The sequence below is a fragment of the Acinonyx jubatus genome, chromosome B4 (assembly GCF_027475565.1).
Source record: "Acinonyx jubatus isolate Ajub_Pintada_27869175 chromosome B4, VMU_Ajub_asm_v1.0, whole genome shotgun sequence".
Taxonomy (NCBI): domain Eukaryota; kingdom Metazoa; phylum Chordata; class Mammalia; order Carnivora; family Felidae; genus Acinonyx; species Acinonyx jubatus.
Genome location: NC_069387.1, coordinates 75,485,250 through 75,505,056, shown reverse-complemented (window position 1 = coordinate 75,505,056; position 19,807 = coordinate 75,485,250).

Here is a 19,807-nt window from a genome sequence, read left to right as displayed (position 1 = left end):
AAGAAACCATCAGAGTCCTACAGGAGAAAACAGGCAGCAACGTCTTTGACCTTGGCCACAGCAACTTCTTACTTGACGTGTCTCCAAAGGCAAGGGAAATTAAAGCAAAAATGAACTATTGGGACCTCATCAAGATAAAAATCTTCTGCACAGCAAAGGAAACAATCAACAAAACTAAAAGGCAACCAATGGAATGGGATAAGATATTTGCAAATGATATATCTGATAAAGGGGTAGTATCCAAAATCTATAAAGAACTTACCAAATTCAACATCATCCAAAAACCAAATAATACAGTGAAGACATAGGCAGAAGACATGAATAGACACTTTTCCAAAGAAGACATTCTGATGGCAGACACACGAAAAGATGCTCAACATTGTTCATCATCTGGGAGGTACAAATCAAAACCACAATGAGATACCAGCTCACACCAGTCAGAATGGCTAAAATGAACAACTCAGGAAACAACAGACGTTGGCAAGGATGTGGAGAAAAGAGAACTCTTATGCACTGTTGGTGGGAATGCAAACTGGTGCAGCCTCTCTGGAAAACAGTATGGAGTTTCCTCAAAAAGTTAAAAATAGAATTACTCTACAACCCAGCAATTGCATACTAGGAATTTATTCAAAATAAACTGTATGCTTTTATTGGTAAAAAGGGCATACAGTAAACTAATGCTTCCCCCCTACAGTTTATCATTGTTCTAATAAACCTATGGCATTGATCAATCTGTTTTATTTGAAAAGAGCTATATGTTAATGAAATGTTAGATGATTTTTATAAATACTGTTTTCAAATGGGCAAGCATGAAAACTAATTTATTTATTTTTTAATATTCATTTGTTTTTGAGAGAGACAGAGCACGAGCAGGGGAGGGGCAGAGAGAGGGAGACACAGAATCTGAAGCAGGCTACAGACTCTGAGCTGTCAGCACAGAGCCTGACATGGGGCTCGAACTCACAAACTGCGAGATCATGACCTGACTGATCATGGGTGACTGAGCCACCCAGGCGCCCCTTGGGTAGTGCTTTTCTACAAAATTTTGCACTGTTTCCCACATTTTATACATCTCCCTAATCTCATTTGAAGTGAGGGACTCCTCTGCCTTTTTTTCCTCCTGCTCTACAGATGAGGTGCAGACGTAGACTTATAAAATCTTGCAATTTCAGCCACTTGCATAACTCGTTCATACTTCTCAATAATTTCCTTCTTTTCTTAAAAAAAGTTAAGTTTATTTATTCACTTCCAGAGAGAGCAAGTGAGCGAGCGAGGGAGGGGCAAAGAGAGAATCCCAGGCAGGCTCCACACTGTCAGCATCCATCCTGATGTGGGGCTCGAACTTATGAAATGCGAGATCATGACCTGAGCTGAAACCAAGAGTTGGATGCTTAACTGGCTGAGTCACCCAGGTGTCCCACAATGATTTCCTTTTTAATTTCCACCGTAATCATCTCCTTCTTCTTATCACCTTTCTTTTCAATCTTTTCCTGCGTGGGGGCCATTGTATATGCTTGCATGGATGTTGACTACAGTACAGTATTAAGAAATTTTTGTCATATACTGTATTTAATGTAACTGACAATAAGGCAGCAAAGGAAAGGGTCTATATCTGCAAGTAGCCTAACCTAGAATGAAGCAAAACATTCCTAAGTTTACTCTTGTATGGAAAAGCAAAGAATTGTCCATAGGTGCTTTGAAGTGACAAAAAATACTCTAGTGCCAGTTTTAGGCACCTTCTAATGTTCTGAAAAATCACTGACTTCTGCCAAACACCACAGCCTGAGACCGAGCATCCACACATGGGGAATGATCACCCAAAATCCGACAGTAAGAGAGAGAAGTTCAGATGTGATCATGTGACATTCAGCATCACATACTACTCATATTGCAAAACATCATTCATTTATCAAGTTAAAATTTATTAGAAATGTTTGCTTGTCTTGTATAACACTTGCAGAACAAGTTACTTGTAATCCAAGGTTTTACTGTATACAGAAATCAGTTGCATTTCTATACACCAATAAAAAATATCAGAAAGAGAAATAAAGAAAACAATCCCATTTACAAATGCATCAAAAAGAACAAAATACCTAGCTATAAATTTAACCAAAGAGGTGAAAGACCTATACTCTAAAAACAATAAGACACTGATGAAAGAAACTAAAGACAACACAAATAAATGGAAATATATACCATGCTCACGAATTGGAGAATGAATATATTTTTAAATTTTTTTTAATTTATTTTGAGAGAGAGGGAGGGAGGGACTGAGAGACAAGAAAAGAGAGAATCCCAAGGAGGCTCCACAATGTCAGCGCAGAGCCAGATCCAGGCCTCGATCCCGTGAACTATGAGATCATGACTTGAGCTCAAATTAAGAGGAGACAGCTTAACTAACTGAGCCAACCAAGTGCCCTAGAAAAATTAATATTGTTAAAATCGCCATACTACCCAACGTGATCTACAGATTCAATGCAATCCCTATGAAAATACCAATGGCATTTTTCACAGAACTAGAACAAATAACAGTGAAACTTGCATGAAACTACAGAAGACCCTGAATAACCAAAGCAATCTTGAGAAAGAAAAACAAAGTTGGAGGTAATCACATTCCAACATGTCAAACTATACACTACAAAGCTATAGTAATCAAAACATTATGGCATTGGCACAAAAATAGACGCATATATCAATGGAACTGAACAGAGAGGCCAGAAATAAACCCATGCTTATATAGTCAATTAATTAAATTAATCTATGACAAAGGAGGCAAGAATATACAATGGAGAAAAGACAGTTTCAATAAATGGTGTTTGGAAAACCTAACAGTTACATGCAAAGAATGAAACTTGATCATTTTTCTCACACCATATGCAAAAACAAACTCAAAATGGATTAAACACCTAAATGTAAGGCCCGAAACCATAAAACTCCTAAAATAAAACATAGGCAATAAATTCATAGACATTGATTGGTCTTAACAATAATTTTTTGGATCTGCCTCCTCAGGGCAACAAAAGCAAAAATAAACAATTGGGACTACATCAAAATAAAAATCCTTTGCACAGCAAAGGAAACTATCGACTAAATGAAAAAGCAACCTAGTGAATGAGAGAAGATATCTGCAAATGATATTTCTGATAACGGGTTAATATCCAAAATATATAAAGAACTCATACAATTCGACACCAAGAAAAACCAGACAATCCAATTAAAAAACAGGCAGAGAGCCTGAATAAACACTTTTCCAAAGAAGACATACAGATGGCCAGCAGCTACATGAAAAGATGCTCAACATTATTAGTCATCAGGGAAATGCAAATCAAAACCACAATGAGATATCACCTCATACCCGTCAGAATGGCTATTATCAAAATACAAAAAATACCAAATACTGGCAAGGATATGGAGAAAAGGGAAATCTTGTACACTGTTGGTGGGAATGTAAGTTGGGAGCAACCATTATGGAAAACAGTGTGGAAGTTCCTCAAAAAACTAAAAATAGAGCTACCATATGATTCAGCAATTCCACTTCTGGGTATTCACCTGAACAAAATGAAAACACCAATTCAAAAAGATATATGCACTCCTATGATCACTGCAGCATTATTTACAATAGGCAATCTAAGTGTCCACAGATAGATAAATGGATAAAGAAGATGTGCATACACACACACACACACACACACACGAATATTACTCAACCATAAAAAAAGAACAAAATCTTGCCATTTGTAACAACATGGACAGATCTAGAGGATGTTATGCTAAGTGAAATAAGTCAGACAGAGAAAGACAAACACCATATGATTTCACTTATATGTGGAATCTAAAAAAACAAACCAGGGGCGCCTGGGTGGCTCAGTCGGTTAAGCGTCCGACCTCAGCTCAGGTCATGATCTCGTGGTTTGTGGGTTCAAGCCCCGCGTCGGGCTCTGTGCTGACAGCTCAGAGCCTGGAGCCTGTTTCAGATTCTGTGTCTCCCTCTTTCTCTGATCCTCCCCTATTCATGCTCTCTCTCTGTCTCAAAAATAAATAAATGTTAAAAAAAATTTAAAAAAATAAAAAACAAACCAAAACAGAAATACTCATATATATACGGAGAACTGGTGGTTGCCAGAGGGGAGGGGCAAGGGGGGAATGGGTGAAATAGGTAAAGGGGATTAAGAGGTACAAACTTGTCGTTATAAAATATATAAGTCACAGAGTTGTTAAAGTATAGCATAGGGAATATAGTCAATAATATTGTAGTAACTTTGAATGATGACAAATGGTAACTACACTTATTGTAGTAAGAATTTTGTAATGCATATAATGTTGAATCACTATGTTTGTATACCTGAAACTAATATAGTACTGTATGTCAACTACACTTCGATTAAAAATAAACTGAAAAAAATTACAAATAAATAAAAAATAAAATAAAATGAATGAGTACTGAATTCAAATACTTGTTCTACCTCTATTGAGATGATCATAGTTTTTTCCCTATTAGTCTGTTACTATGATAATTTACATTGATAGTTTGTTTTGTTTTGAATATTAAACTACCCTTGCATTCCTGGAATAAACTCAACTAGATTATGTGTATTACCTATTTAATACACTGTTCGATTCAGTTTACTAATAATTTACTTACAATATTTGTGTCTATGATAATTAGATTGGCCTTTAATTTTCTTTGTCTCCCTATCTGGTTTTGGTATCAAGGCTAGCATGGTCTTACGGAAAGAGCTAAGGAGCATTGCTACTTTTTCTATGTTCTAGAAAAGTTTATATAAGATTTAAATAAGCTAGTCTTTGAAAATCTGAAAGAACACCTAAATAAAGCTACCTAAGTCAGGTGCTTTAATCACAGAAATGTAATCACAAAATTTCTTTAATGGTGCTATCATCAGCAAATACCAGAATATCCATGTAACAATAGCTAAAACAATAAAGATATTTAATTATTTCTTCTAACTAGGACTCTCTCCAGAAAAAAAGTGTTAACAACTGAGGGTTTTTCTTATTCTTGAGGTGTTGCATATAAGTGACACTGTAACAGAATGTGTAAAAAAGTTTGTATATACATCTGAGCAGGTTCAATTTAAACATGAATGAAAGGAGAATAAGGAATAAGCTTTTGGAAATCAATCAATGAAATATTATTTGATAGGTATCATAGTCTAAGTTAAACATACATATATACATGGGAATATATTTTAATTTTTTTTTTAACATTTATTTATTATTGAAAGACAGAGAGACACAGAATGTGAGCAGAGGATGATAGAGAGAGAGGGAGACACAGAATCTGAAGCAGGCTCCAGGCTCTGAGTGGTCAGCACAGAGCCTGATGTGGGGCTCGAATTCACAAACTGCGAGATCATGACCTGAGCTGAAGTTGGTCGCCTAACCAACTGAGCCACCCAGGTGCCCCGGGAATATATCTTATATAGAGAGTCAGAGAAAGAGTTTTATATATTTTTGTGCCTGAGATAGATCCAGTGCATATTACAATTAAAATTTTGCACATGTGAAAAAAACAGAGACTTTGAGTTCTAATCTTAGCTTGCTCTCCTCATGACTTAAGTATTAAGGTCCAAATCTTGTACTTTTGTATTCTCAGGGCCTAATACAGTACATAAACAGTTTATGGGAAGTCTGTTCTTCATTAGAATGGGGATAGTGATACAAACGTAATAAGTTAGTATGATCAGTCTGATTGGTTGAGAGTATTTTGTGTTTTGACAGATATCTTCAAAATAAAAATTGGTAATTTTTCTGCAATATCCCAAAAGTACAAATTAGATAGTTGCACACCTAACTGAGAATCTGTTGTTTCGCTAATAGTGATGGGCAGATCTTCCCCAAAAATAACTAGGGCATTTTGAAAAGTTTTTTCTGCCTTTAGGAGTACAATTAATTGTGAAAGGGCAGGTGTGTTGGGGAGCAGGGAGGAAAAAGCAGAAGCAACTTGAATTAGACAGTACCTCTATCGTTTTCACAGGATAAAGGTGGGAGGAGGTAAAGAGGGCCAGAATCTGGTAATTTAAGGTGACAGACACTAATAAAAAGTGTCTTTGAATTTAAAAGCTCCAGCGAGAGAGGACATAATTAAATTACATGAGGACAAAGACGGATAGAGAAAGACTAAAAGGTGTTCTCAGGTCACCCTTCCACTACAGCTGGGTACTGTTCTCACAGAGTTCCCTAGAGAGTCCTCTACCATCAAGTGACATTTGAGGTATTAAACATGTGAGATAGGATTGGACACCTTGAGCATATGATCCTTAAGGGGTTGACAGTGCATACTTCCTGCTGAACTAGTTTCTTATCCTAGAGTCTGATCCCTGAGCTCAGATGTTCTCCTGTTTTCAGTACTTTACAAACTTCTATCATTTTGTTACTAAAAGAATGAGGAAGAACCAACAGATCAGCTTCTGCTGTGAGGTATGCAATTTACCTCCAGAAAACTAAGCCTATATCAGAAAGGGCTGGGTGAAATGGGAAAGGGATCGATTATTTACTCACTATGTGTTATATGCTAAGGAGAGTACTAGGTGTTCATTTAATTTATCCTCATGACAATACTGTCAGCCAAGTATTATTGCCAAGGAAGAAGCTGAGATTTAGAGAAACTAAGAAACTTGCCCCTTGACTCATATTAAGAAGTAAAAGAGGTGAAATGCAAATGAATTCTGATTCCAAAGCTTATGCTTATTCCAGCAGAAGGAGGAATCCCTCTTAGCCAAGTGTTAATGCCTGGGTGTTTCCCTCTCACTTGATAACGCATCATCTCCCTCCTGTAACGTTTCTACAACACACTATTTACTGAAACAATTTAACATTCTGCAAACTAAGATTCTGACAAAATCCCAGATGTTTATGAAGTTCAGGAATATTAGCATACATGTATTTAAAATTCCAAAAGATTGAAAGGAAGTATACTAATTCTGCCAACAATAAGTTTTTAAAAAAGGAAAATCACTTCCTCCTTCATTTATTGGAACTGCTTGGAAGCCGAAGCCAGGAAATCCCCTTCCTTGATTTGTGGTATTTATATGGTTGTTATTCCCAAAGAACAGCATTTATTCTGCTTTATCCTCTGAAATTTTCAATATTTTATCATTCTCCATTAATAAAACATAGTTTTGATTGTTTTAAAGATTTCTGAATGACAAGAGTTTATTTTACTCCCTTTTTTACATTCTGAGAAAATGAAGCTATAATCAAAGAATACCTAACTACATCTTACACAAAAAATTTATATTCTGGGGGTGCCTGGCTGGGTCAATCAGTAGAGCATGCAACTCGAATTTGGGGTCATGAGTTCAAGCCCCAATGTTGGATGTAGAGTTTACTTTTAAAAAAATGTACATTCCCTACAATGATAGTTTACTATCCTAGGAATTACTTATGGGAAAATACCTTTAATACACACACATATTTCTGGTTTGAGTAACAGATATTTGGGAAGAATGCAAATTGTTCACAGTATAGGATTCAGCCCTTTTTCATAAAATCCAAGAATAACTTCAGAATATTTTTAAGAAAGTAAAATAAATTATTTTCATTACTGAAAGATTATCGTTTGTGGGGAAATAGGTTCTACTTACATAAAGGGGTTAGAAAAAAGCTTAGGGCAGAAAGCTGCCACCATATGGCAAAAGCACCTGAGGTTAGCTAGCAAGATATTATAATGGGATCATGAGTAACTTGTTATATCACCTGCAAGAAATTACTTTCTACCTGATGCCAATATACTATTGTACTTTGATCAGAAACTCCACTTGCCCCCAGACCCTTTGCTTCTAATGGTTATTGTCTGATTGTTTTCTCCACGTTCACCACGTGGGTAATAACCTGTGAGTTCAATAAATATGGAGACAAAACCCTCATTCGGGGCTCTTGTCTTCTCTCAGACATTAGCCTCTCTCATATTCAATTCTGCATCTGCTCTCTTGCTGGACAAGTCAGAACTCCAGACTTATAGTCTGTGACAATCGTTGACAAATAGTTTAACGGAATGTTTCAAAATAGACTAACACAGGGATGTCTCACTGGCTCAGTCAGTAGAGCATGGGATTCTTGGTCTCGGGTTCATGAGTTCAAGCCCGATGTTGGGTGTAGAGGTTACTTCAAAAATATAAATAAAAATAAGTAAATAAATAAATAAAATAGACCAACACAAATATGTTCATTTAAATACAAATGAATTATAAAAGTAATTGAATGGGGGGAGGGAGGCAGATAGACTTTTCCATGAATGGTCCTAAAACAACTGGGTATCCATATGGAAAAACCTTGACCCTTACCTCACACCAAATGCTAAAAAATTAACTTGAAATGGATCAGAGACCTATAGGTAAGAGCTAAAACTATAAAACTTCTAAAACTATGAGACAAAGTGAAAATCTTCATGACCTTGGGTTATACAAAGATTTCTTAGAATGCAAAAAGCACAAGCCATAAAAGAAAAAAATTGATAAAGTGTACTGCATCAAAACTTAAAACTTCTGCTTTTTGAAAAATACTATTAAGAAATATTAACATACCACAGACTGGAAGAAAATACTTGCAAAGCATGTATCTAATAAAAAACTTCTATCCAGAATATAATTTTTACAACTCAATAATAAGACAAATAATCCAATTAACAAATGGGCAAAAGACCCCACCAATACAGGTGTGTGTGTGTGTGTGTGTGTGTGTGTGTGTGTGTATAAATACAAGATGTGAACCTTCATTAGTTATTAGGGAAATGCAAATTAACCACAATGAGATATCACAGCACCCACTAGAATGACTAAAATTTAGAAGACCAACAATACTCAGTACCAGTGGAGAATGGGGAACAACTAGAACTCTCATACATTGCTCTCAGGAATGCAAACTAGCACAGTCACTTTGTAAAAGTCTGGCAGTTTTTTAAAAAGTTAAATGCACATTACAATGCAATACACTCCTAAGCATTCACTCAAGAGAAATAAAAACAGATGTCCATATGACGACTGCTATGTAAATGTCCATAGCAGTTTTATTTATAATAGCCCCAAACTAGAAACAACCCAAATGTCCATCAACTGGTGAGTCCATAAATTATGATACATCCACATAATGGAATATACTACTTAGCATTAAAAAGGAATGAACTACTGCTACATAAAACAACCTGGATAATCTCAAAAGCATTATGCTGAGTGAAAGAAGCCAGAGCCAGACACAAAAGACTACAAACATTCATATGAAGTTCTAGTAAAGTTAAAATTGTGATGACAAAAAGCAGACCAAGTGGTTTACCTGGGGAAGGAGTGCAAGATTAGGGGAACAGATTGATGGCAAAGGGGCAGAACTGAACATTTGGGGGTGACAGAAATACATATCTGACTTGTCATGGTGGTTACACTGCTGTACACATTGAAATGTATACTTAAAAACTGATGAATCATATTGCATGCAAAACATACCTCAATGAAGGTTATTTTTAAAAATGGTCCTTTTCCTTTGTGAGAATCAGAGATCTAGATTAGACATAAAATGTTTCTGATCATGTGACATTATTAAAGATTCAATAATGTCCTTTCTTTGACAATTTTTTTAAACAGAGAAGTTTTTTTTAAATGTGTATTTTTTAATTTATTTTTTTTACTTTTTTTATTTTTTTAAATTTACATTCAAATTAGTATACAGTGAAGCAATGATTTCAGTAGATTCCTTAATGTAGATTCCTTACCCATTTAGCCCATCCCCCCTCCCACAACCCCTCCAGCAACGGTGTTTGTTCTCTGTATTTATGAGTCTCTTTTGTTTTGTCCCCCTCCCTGTTTTTATATTATTTTTGTTTCCCTTCCCTTATGTTCATCTGTTTTCTTTCTTAAAGTCCTCATATGAGTGAAGTCATATGATTTTTGTCTTTCTCTGACTGACTAATTTCACTTAGCATAATACCCTCAATACCCTCCAGTTCCATCCACTTAGTTGCAAATGGTAAGATTTCATTCTTTTTGATTACTGAGTAATACTCCATTGTGTGTGTGTGTGTGTGTGTGTGTGTGTGTGTGTATATATATATATATATATATATATATACCACATTTTCTTTATCCATTCATCCATCAATGGACATTTGGGCTCTTTCCATACTTTGGCTATTGGTGATAGTGCCACTATAAACATGGGGTGTTTATTTATTTTTGAGAGAGAGAGAAAGAGAGAGATAGCAAGTGGGGGAGGGGCAGAGAGAGAGAGAGACAGACAGACAGACAGACAGACATAATGCCAGGCAGGCTCCACACTGTTAGCACAGAGCCCCATGTAGGGTCCAAACTCAAGAACAGTGGGATCATGATCTGAGCCAAAACCAAGAGTCAGATGCTTAACCAACTGAGCCACCCAGGAGCCCCTCTTTGACAATTTTTAAGATAAAGAAGAGAAGGCCGTTTTTGAACTAGATTTTTGAGGCTAAAGTATCTAACATATGTACTATATGCATATTATATATATCATGTAATACATAGTTAACATCTAATTCTAAAAGCATTTAGGGGCGCCTGGGTGGCTCAGTCGGTTAAGCGTCCGACTTCTGCTCAGGTCATGATCTCACGGTTAGTGGGTTCGAGCCCCGCGTCGGGCTCTGTGCTGACACCTCAGAGCCTGGAGCCTGCTTCAAATTCTGTGTCTCCCTCTCTCTCTCTGCCCCTCCCATGCTTGCGCTCTGTCTTTCTCTCTCTCAAAAATAAACATTTAAAAAAAAATTACCTAGAAATCTTGTTAAAAATTACCATTCTTAAGGGCGCCTGGGTGGCTCAGTTGGTTGGGTGTCTAACTTCGGGTCAGGTCTAATCTCACTGTTCGTGGTGGGTTCAAGCCACACATCAGGCTCTGTGCTGACAGCTCAGAGCCTGGAGCCTGCTTCCAATTCTGTGTCTCCCTCTCTCTCTCTGACCCTCTCCCGCTCACACTCTGTCTCTCTTTCTCTCTCTCTCAAAAAATAAATAAACATTAAAAAAAAATTTTTTTTTAATTACCATTCCTATATGCTCCCCCAGACTTATTGAATCAGATCACTGGGGTAAAGTCCCCAAATCTGTATCTTTTAACAATACTGCCAAGTAATTTCTTATGCATATTGAAGTTTGTACAGTAAAGTATTTGAGTTTAGGGAATGATATGATCAGATGCATATTCTAGAGAGAGAACCTTGGTTGCAATACGAATAGTTGGAAGGTGGTAAAACTGGAGGCCAGGAAACTCAATAGGTGGCTGTTGGAATAATCTGGGTAAGAGAGGTTGATGGCCTAAACTAGAACAGGATTGGAGTTGGAGAGAAGTAGGTGAACTAGAGAGAGGTGAATGTCAAATTATTTGGAAGATGAATTGTCAAGACTTGATGATTTGTTTGGATATGGAGGTAACTTCTGTAACTGGATAAATGCTGATGCTATTTTCTAACCTGGAGAATATAGGAAAACAAGCAACTTTCTAGAGGTAATGGTGAGAGTAGGAAGGAGAGACACCAAGTTCAACTGTGGGCCTATTAATTGTAAGGGGGACTTAAAAATAGAGATATCCAGTAGGCAGCTAGGGAATAGTTCTAGAGTCGCTAAAAGAAATATCTGGGTTTAAGATACAGCTATAGCAGAGGCAGGTTTGCTGTGAAGCTGATGAAGTTAACCTTTAGGCCTCTCTTGTGAAGGTCCTTTTTAAGGCCTTGAGACAGGCCCTGAAAATTCTATATTTGAAGATCTATATTAATTTTCTCGAGAGGGTCTCCCCTAATTGTGTAAACTTCAGGCCTCAGACAACTTTGGCTTTGCCTCTGAGCTATTGGCCAAAATCATCAGCATAAAAATGGTAACAAAGGACCCAGGAAAGGATGAAATTGCCTTAGGAGAATGTATGGAGCAAACAAAACCAAAACCAAAAACACCCGAAAACAGGGGTTTTATTAGGTTATACATTATTTTCCAGACATGACTATTATTTAAGTGTAAAGAAAAATCAAGGGAAAACATCCAAAAAGCAAGGTAATAAATGGTTTGTGACCACAAAGATACATTATGGTTTAGTTGAACCTTAAATTTTAATTTTGTACTAAACTATTAAGTAAATTTGCCTTTTTGGGTAGGCCCATAAGGAATCATTTTTATAACTATATATGAAAAAATTAAACTCTGTATTTTTTCAAATCTCAAAAGAGGGATGAATATTTAAGCTGCGCAGCTTTGTGGTTCTTATCTAAATGCTTTTATTTTTTTTTTATTTTTTTTTAATGTTTATTTATTTTTGAAACAGAGAGAGACAGAGTGCAAGTGGGGGAGGGGCAGAAGTTGGATGCTTCACTGACTGAGCCACCCAGGGGCTTCATAGGTAATTCTGATGTAGGTAATCCATACTTTAAGGCACAATGTTTAATGGCTCCCCAGTTGTCCTACAATACAGTTCAAACTCCTTAATACGTCTTCCAATGTCTTGTAAAATCTGGCCCCTGCTTCCCTTTCCAGCTTCATCAGTGACTACCTCCTCGTGCACCCAAGGCTTAAACTATACTGAATTTTCCCTCATTTTTAAAGTAAGCACAGCTCTACTATGCATTGCTTTCCCCTTATTGATCCTACTCTATCTATCGCTTCCAGTAAACCAGCCACATACATACATCCCTCTGCCTTGCTAATTCCTATTTACTATTCAGTTTAGACATCAATTCCTCTAGGAAGATTTCTGATTTCCAAGTCTGAAGAAAATCAGAAAGGCTATGTAGCCTCCTGTATTTTCCTCTATCAGAGTACTTATCTAAAGCATCCTACTAACTTAATTATTTCTCCCTCTGAATCACTATCTTGTTCTCCAGTAAATACACAGTTCTTGGCACTGTACCTGGCATATAGTAGGTACCTGACAAATACTAATTGAATAGCAAAATGAATGACTTTTACTTAGAAGTATGAATGAAGTTAAGGGAAAGATGATAATAAAACTGCATTTATGCAACTTAAAATATGTATACCAACGAACAAGTACCAGGAGGGACTATAGAAGAAAAACCACAGCAAATGAACGAGGAGGAAAATGAACAAAGGATTAGAATAAGTTATTCAAACAAACAAATCCAAATGGCTAATAAACATCAAAAAAAAGATATTCTCATTTTCAATTAAACAAATGCTAATTAAAATAATGATATTATCATTCCATACCCATCAACCTTACAAAGATTTAAGTCTGATAATAACCAACTTTTGGTGAGGATGTAGAGAAATGAGATCACACACAGTAGATTAAAGGGTAAACTGGAGATATGTACCTAAAAACTCTAGCATACAAACAGACGGATGTCTTTTCAATATTGTTTATAAGAGTGAAAAATAGAAATAATCTAAATATCTATCAGCAATGGCATATGTGTTAATGGAATACTTCAAAGCATGAACTAGAGTTACACATATGAATATGGATAGTCCCCCACAATAAAGAATAAAGCATTACAAGATCTGTATGAGGAAAACTATAAAACTCCGATAATCAAAATCAAAGAACTAAAACGGAGAAATAATGCACGTTCACAGGTAAGAAGAGTCACTGTTGTCAGGATGTCACTTCTTTGCAAATTGATCTGTACATTCAATGCAATCCCAATAAAAATCCTGGCAAGTTATTTTGTGGATATTGACAAACTGATTCTAAAGTCTATATGGGGAAGCAAAAGACCAAAAATAGCCAATACAGTATTGAAAAAGATGAACAAATTTGGAGAATTGACACTATCTAACTTCAAGACCTACTATAAAGCTACAGTAATCAAGACAGTGTTGTATTGATGAAAGACAGATAGATCATGCAACTGAACAGACAGCCCAGAAATAGACCCACATAAATATAGCTAACTGAACTTTGACAAAGAAGAAAAGGCACTAACAATGGAGCAAAGATAATTTTTTCAACCAATTATACTGGAACAACTAGACATTCACAATGAAAATAATGAATCTAGACACATACATTGTACAGTTCATAAAAATTACCTGAAAATGGATCATAAATCTAAATGTAAAATGTAAAACTACAAAACTCCAAGAAGATAACATAGGAGAAAACCTTGATGACCTTGGATATGGCAATGTTTTAGACAGAACACCAAAAGCACAATCCATGAAAGAAATATGGATAAGCTAGACTTCAACAAAACTTAAAACTTCTACTATGTGAAAGACAATGTCAAGAAAATAAGGAGACAAACTACAGACTGGGAGAAGTATTTGCAAAAGATACAACCAATAAAGGAGTATTATCTAAAATATAAAAAGAACTCTTGGGGCACCTGGGTAGCTCAGTCCCACTTCAGCTCAGGTCATGTAATCTCACAGTTCATGAATTTGAGCCCCACATTGGGCTCTCTGCTGTCAGCGCAGAGCCTGCTTCCTATCCTCTGTCCCCCTCTCTCTTTCAAAACTAAATAAACATTAAAAGAAAAAAGAACTCTTAAAACTCATCAATAAGAAAACCTAATTACAAAATGGGCCATTTGTGCCCACCCAGGGACACACACACACACACACACACACACACACACACCCCAAAGATCTGAACAGGCATCTCACCAGAGATATACAGATGCTAAATAAGCATATGAGAAGATGTTCCACATCATATGTCAGGAAGAGAAATGCAAATTAAAACAATAAGATACCACTACACCTTTATTAGAATGGCCCAAATCTGGGACAATGACAATACCAAATGCTGATGAGGATATGGAGCAACAGGAACTCTCATTCTTTGCTGGTGGGAATGAAAAATGGTACAGCCATTTTTGAAAATAGTTTGCCAGTTTCTTACAAAACTTAGAACCTATGAAAAGACATGAAGGAAATTTAAATGCATATTACTGAGTACAGAAGCTGATCTGAAAAGGCTACATATTGCATGATCCCAACTATATGATATTCTCAGGAAAGGCAAAACTATGGACATAGCTAAAAAATCAGTGGTTGCCAGGGTTGAAGTGGAAGGAAGGATGTATAGGTGGAGCACAGAGGATTTTCAGGGTAGTGAAAATACCCTGAATGATGCTATAGTGATGGATATATGCCATTGTGTATTCGTCTAAACTAAGAATAAACAACACCAAAAGTGAATCCAAATGTAAACTATGGACTTTGGATGATTATGACATGCAGTGTAAGTTCATCCTTGGTAAGAAATGTACCATCCTATATACTCAAAAGTAATGTAACATTATGTGTCAAGTATACTCAAATTAAAAAAAAAATTTTTTTTAATGTACCATTCCAGTGGGGAATGTCAATAAGACAAGCTGTGCTTATATGGGGACAAGGGAGTATATGAGAAATTTTTGTACCATTCTCTGAATTTTGCTGTGAACCTAAAACTGCTCTTAAAAAAAAAAAGTCTTACAAGGACTTTGACACAATTGGAGAAGGGAGAGTATTTTAAATCAATAGCTTTCTAAGAATATCCATTCTTGCTACGATTTTTAAGGATGAGAACTTCCTTTCACAGCGCTGTCACACACTGGCCAAAGTAATTTTAGCAAAAATGGTTAAACCTTGCCCTCTGAGATGTGACAGAGGCTCAAGAATGTGAATGCCAGGATAGGCACATTTCTTTCAGGCTAAGTTCTTTCTCAACTGTCCTACTTATTTCTCAAAGACATGCTAATCAAATGTTACATTTTCAAAATAAAACACCAAAAAAACAGATAAGCAAAAATGAGTCAATAGTGCCAGTGTTGAGAAATCAGGAGTAAAGAAATATAGGACCCAACACAGGAGAAAAGCAAAGTATAATGGTACAACCACCTTTTGATGATATAATCTGCTCTTTTTCCAGTAAGTTTTGTGTAATTAAGTTTTATACATGTTCTACTATTAAACTCCCATTTCTCATCTCATGCAAATGCAATTAAAAGGAGACTTTTTTCAGCTTTAGTACTACTGACTATAATAGCGCGATTTTTTTCCACTTTTTGTATAGTTGCAGGTATTGTAACATTGTGTGATTCTACATTATTATCTACAAATTCCTGAAAGTCATTAGAATTATTTTAAGTTTTAAAATTTCATTTGAATGATACAACCTCCCCCCACTGCCAAAGTTAAATCTCCATAAATCCAAGGAAATAGTTCTTGTAAATCAAAGTAATTAAGATGCTTTGCTTCTGGGGCACCTGGCTGGCTTAGTCGATAGGTAGAACATGGAACTCTTGATCTCAGGGTGCTGAGCTCCAGCCCCACATTGGGTATGGAGATGACTTAAACAAACAAATAAAAGATGCTTTGTTTCTAATAAAAGACAAATTCATTACTTTTTAGAAATATATTCCTATACAGAGCTTCAAATTTATTAAGTGGAATGTCTTTAAATTCATTTGACTTAAATCTAACATGAGATTCATATTTCATAATCCAATTAAAAATTTTCCAAATCTTTTATGGTACACTTAATGTTTTTACTTTCTGAATATTAGTTGATCTTGACTGCAGTGCAATTGAAAATAATGAAAATTCTTCAAGAATGTCAATCATTAGGGGCACCTGGTTAAGCATCTGACTCTTGATTTCAGCTCAGGTCATGATCTCAGGATCATGGGGTCAAGCCCTGTGTGGGGCTCCTCACTGGGCGTGGAGTCTGCTTAAGATTCTCTCTCTTCCTCTCCCCTGCTCATGCTCTCTTTCTCTCTCTCAAAAAAAAATGTCAATTGTTAAAGCAAGGTCTTACAACAAATTAATGTTAGCCAATCTCTTTGCTAAAGCAGAATAAAAAGAGTGAGAAAAATGCACATATATTGAAGAATATGCCTGACATACAGCAGTGGCAGTTTGTAAACTACATGCCACCCATTTCAACCTCAGCACTTAAGCAGTTTTAATAATGTCAAGTTCTTTACAGTTTTTAACTCAATTTTAATTGGATTGTATTGGTGTTAGACTAAATTTTATCTAGAATATTTTAAAATTATTGACTTATTTTATTTCAAATACAGAATTGTAATCGACAACTTTGTGCCAAATGACGACTTCAGGAAAATTTTCTAACAAATTTGTAGCTTGACTTCAGACTTCCTTCCCACTATTGTACAAATACCATTAGAACAAAATGCAATTAAGTTCTCTTTCAAACATTATCAAAGTCACAATCATTTCAAGTAGACAATAATGTATCAGAAATACACTCCTTTGTGGCTGACACAAATTCTTTTAAAGCAACAAATATTACCAGTACAAAAACTGACTCAATTGTGTACTGCAGATAATTCACTGGGTGCTTTTCTTCAAAAATGTAGATGCCTAATCAATTACAGCACATACCTGGAATTCTTTTCTACAATATTCCTAAATATTTTCATATAATTTCTTTTGTTCTATCTTCTGTTTTTCTCATTGCACTGTACCAGGTATGTAAACAATTGCCTGTATCTACTCCATTTTTTAAAATATTATTGCCCTCCTATCAGAAAAAGGCCTATTATGTCTTATTAAACTGTAAAAACTATTAAAAACTTTTATGATATTATCAATATTTTTATTATTTAGTTTATACACTAAATTAGAAATTGACCAGTTGATTCTTTTCACAAATCTTGGATCTTATTACAGTCTTTAGAAAAATACTGTTTTCTCTTTTCTTCCTTTCTTTTCTTTCTTTCTTCTTTCTTTCTTTCTTTCTTTCTTTCTTTCTTTCTTTCTTTCTTTCTTTTCTTTCTTTCTTTCTTTTCCTTCAGGAAAGTCTAGTTTTATTAGTACCATTTGGGATTACTAAATATGCCCTCCATTCCCTGGACCCATGGACATGCTTTTCTGCTGTCACTCCTAAATGCTAAACTATCAAATCATCCTTACATCCTAATTTGCCTTCTTTTATTTCAAAGCATTTTCAATGAACATGAGGATCTTTCTGAGTCAGTGTTTTTGTCTTCTTTGGGTATAGACACAAAAGTGGAATTACTGGATCATATGTAGTTCTATTTTTAATATTTTGGGGAAACATTCATACTGTTTTCCATAATAGCTACACCAGTTTACATTCCCATAAACAGTGCACAATGGTTCCCTTTTCTCCACACCCTTACCAACACATTACCTCTTGTGTTTTTTTAAAGTGGCCATTCTAAAGGTGTGAAATGACATCTTATCGTGGTTTTGATTTGCGTTTCCAATGATTAAAGACATTAAGCATCTTTTCATGTATCTGTTGGCCATCTGTAAGTCTTTTTGTTATTCAGAACTTCTGCCCATTTTTAAGTTGGATTGGTTACTATTTTGTTTTATCAGTTCTTTATATATTTTGGATATTAGCCCTTATCAGATACATGATTTGCAAATATTTTCTCCTATTCAGTAGGATGCATTTTCATTTTGTTGATGGTTTCCTGTGTTTTGCAAAAGCTTTTTAGTATGATGTAGTTCCACTTATTTATTTCTGCTATTGTTGCTTTTGCTTTGGGTATCAGAATAAAAAAAATACTGCCAAGATATATGTCAGGGAGCTTACCACCTAAGTTTTCTTCTAGGAGTTTTATGGTTTCAGATCCATTTTGAATTAATTTTTATGTATGGTGTAAAATAGTGGTTGAGTTTCAATCTTCCACACGAGGCTGTCCAGTTTTCCCAGCACCATTTATTGAAGAGACTGTCCTTCACTTATTATGTATTCTTGAGTCTTTTGTTGTACATTTATTGGGTTTATTCTTGGACTCTCTATTCCATTCTATGTGTCTGTTTTTATACCATGCTGTTTTAATTATTATAGCTTTATAAATATAGTTTAAAATCAGGTTGCATGATACCTGCAGCTTTCTTCTTTCTCAATATTGCTTTGGCTACTCAGAGTTTCTCGTGGTTCCATACAAATTTTAGGATTATGTATTATATTAAGAAATGCCAGGGGCGCCTGGGTGGCTCAGTCGGTTAAGCGTCGGACTTCGGCTCAGGTCATGATCTCACAGCTAGTGAGTTCGAGCCCTGCATCGGGCTCTGTGCTGACAGCTCAGAGCCTGGAGCCTGCTTCAGATTCTGTGTCTCCCTCTCTCTCTGCCCCTCCCCTGTTCATGCTCTGCCTTTCTCTGTCTCAAAAATAAATAAACGTTAAAAAATTTTTTTAAAAAAAGAAATGCCATTGAAATTTTAATAGGGATTGCATTGAAACTATAGATTGCATTGGATAGTATGAACGTTTTAACAATATTGGTTCTTCCAATCCACAAGCAAAGAATACCTTTCCATTTCTGTCTTCTTGAATTTCTTTCATTAATGTCTTATAGTTTTCAATATACAGGTCTTTTGCCTCCTTGGTTAAAATTATTCCTAGGTTTTTTATTCTTTTTGATGAAATTGTACATGGTATTATTTCCCTGATAGTGTATTATCAGTGTTGAGAAACAACAGATTTTTGTGTATTGATTTTGTACCAACAACTTTATTGAATTCATTTATTAGTCTCAGTTTTTTTTTGATGGAGTCTTTGGCAGGATTTTAAACTAAAATACTTTGCTTTTTGGCCTATACCTATACTTTGTGTGACTTGCTATTTTTTGAAAATCCATTGGTTTGGTTCACTCTTTTTCCAACAATATTTCACAAAATCAGACTATGAATAAATGCTTAATTACAATTTTATTCAGAAAAAAAAAAAAGACACATCATTGTCAAAGAAGTGTAGTTCAGGAACACCTGGGTAGCTCAATTGGTTGGGCATCATACTCTTGGTCCCAGCTCCGGTCATGGTCTCACGGTTCATGGGTTTGAGCCCCACACCAAGGCTCCTCACTGAGAGTGCAGAGCCTGCTTGGGATTCTCTCTGC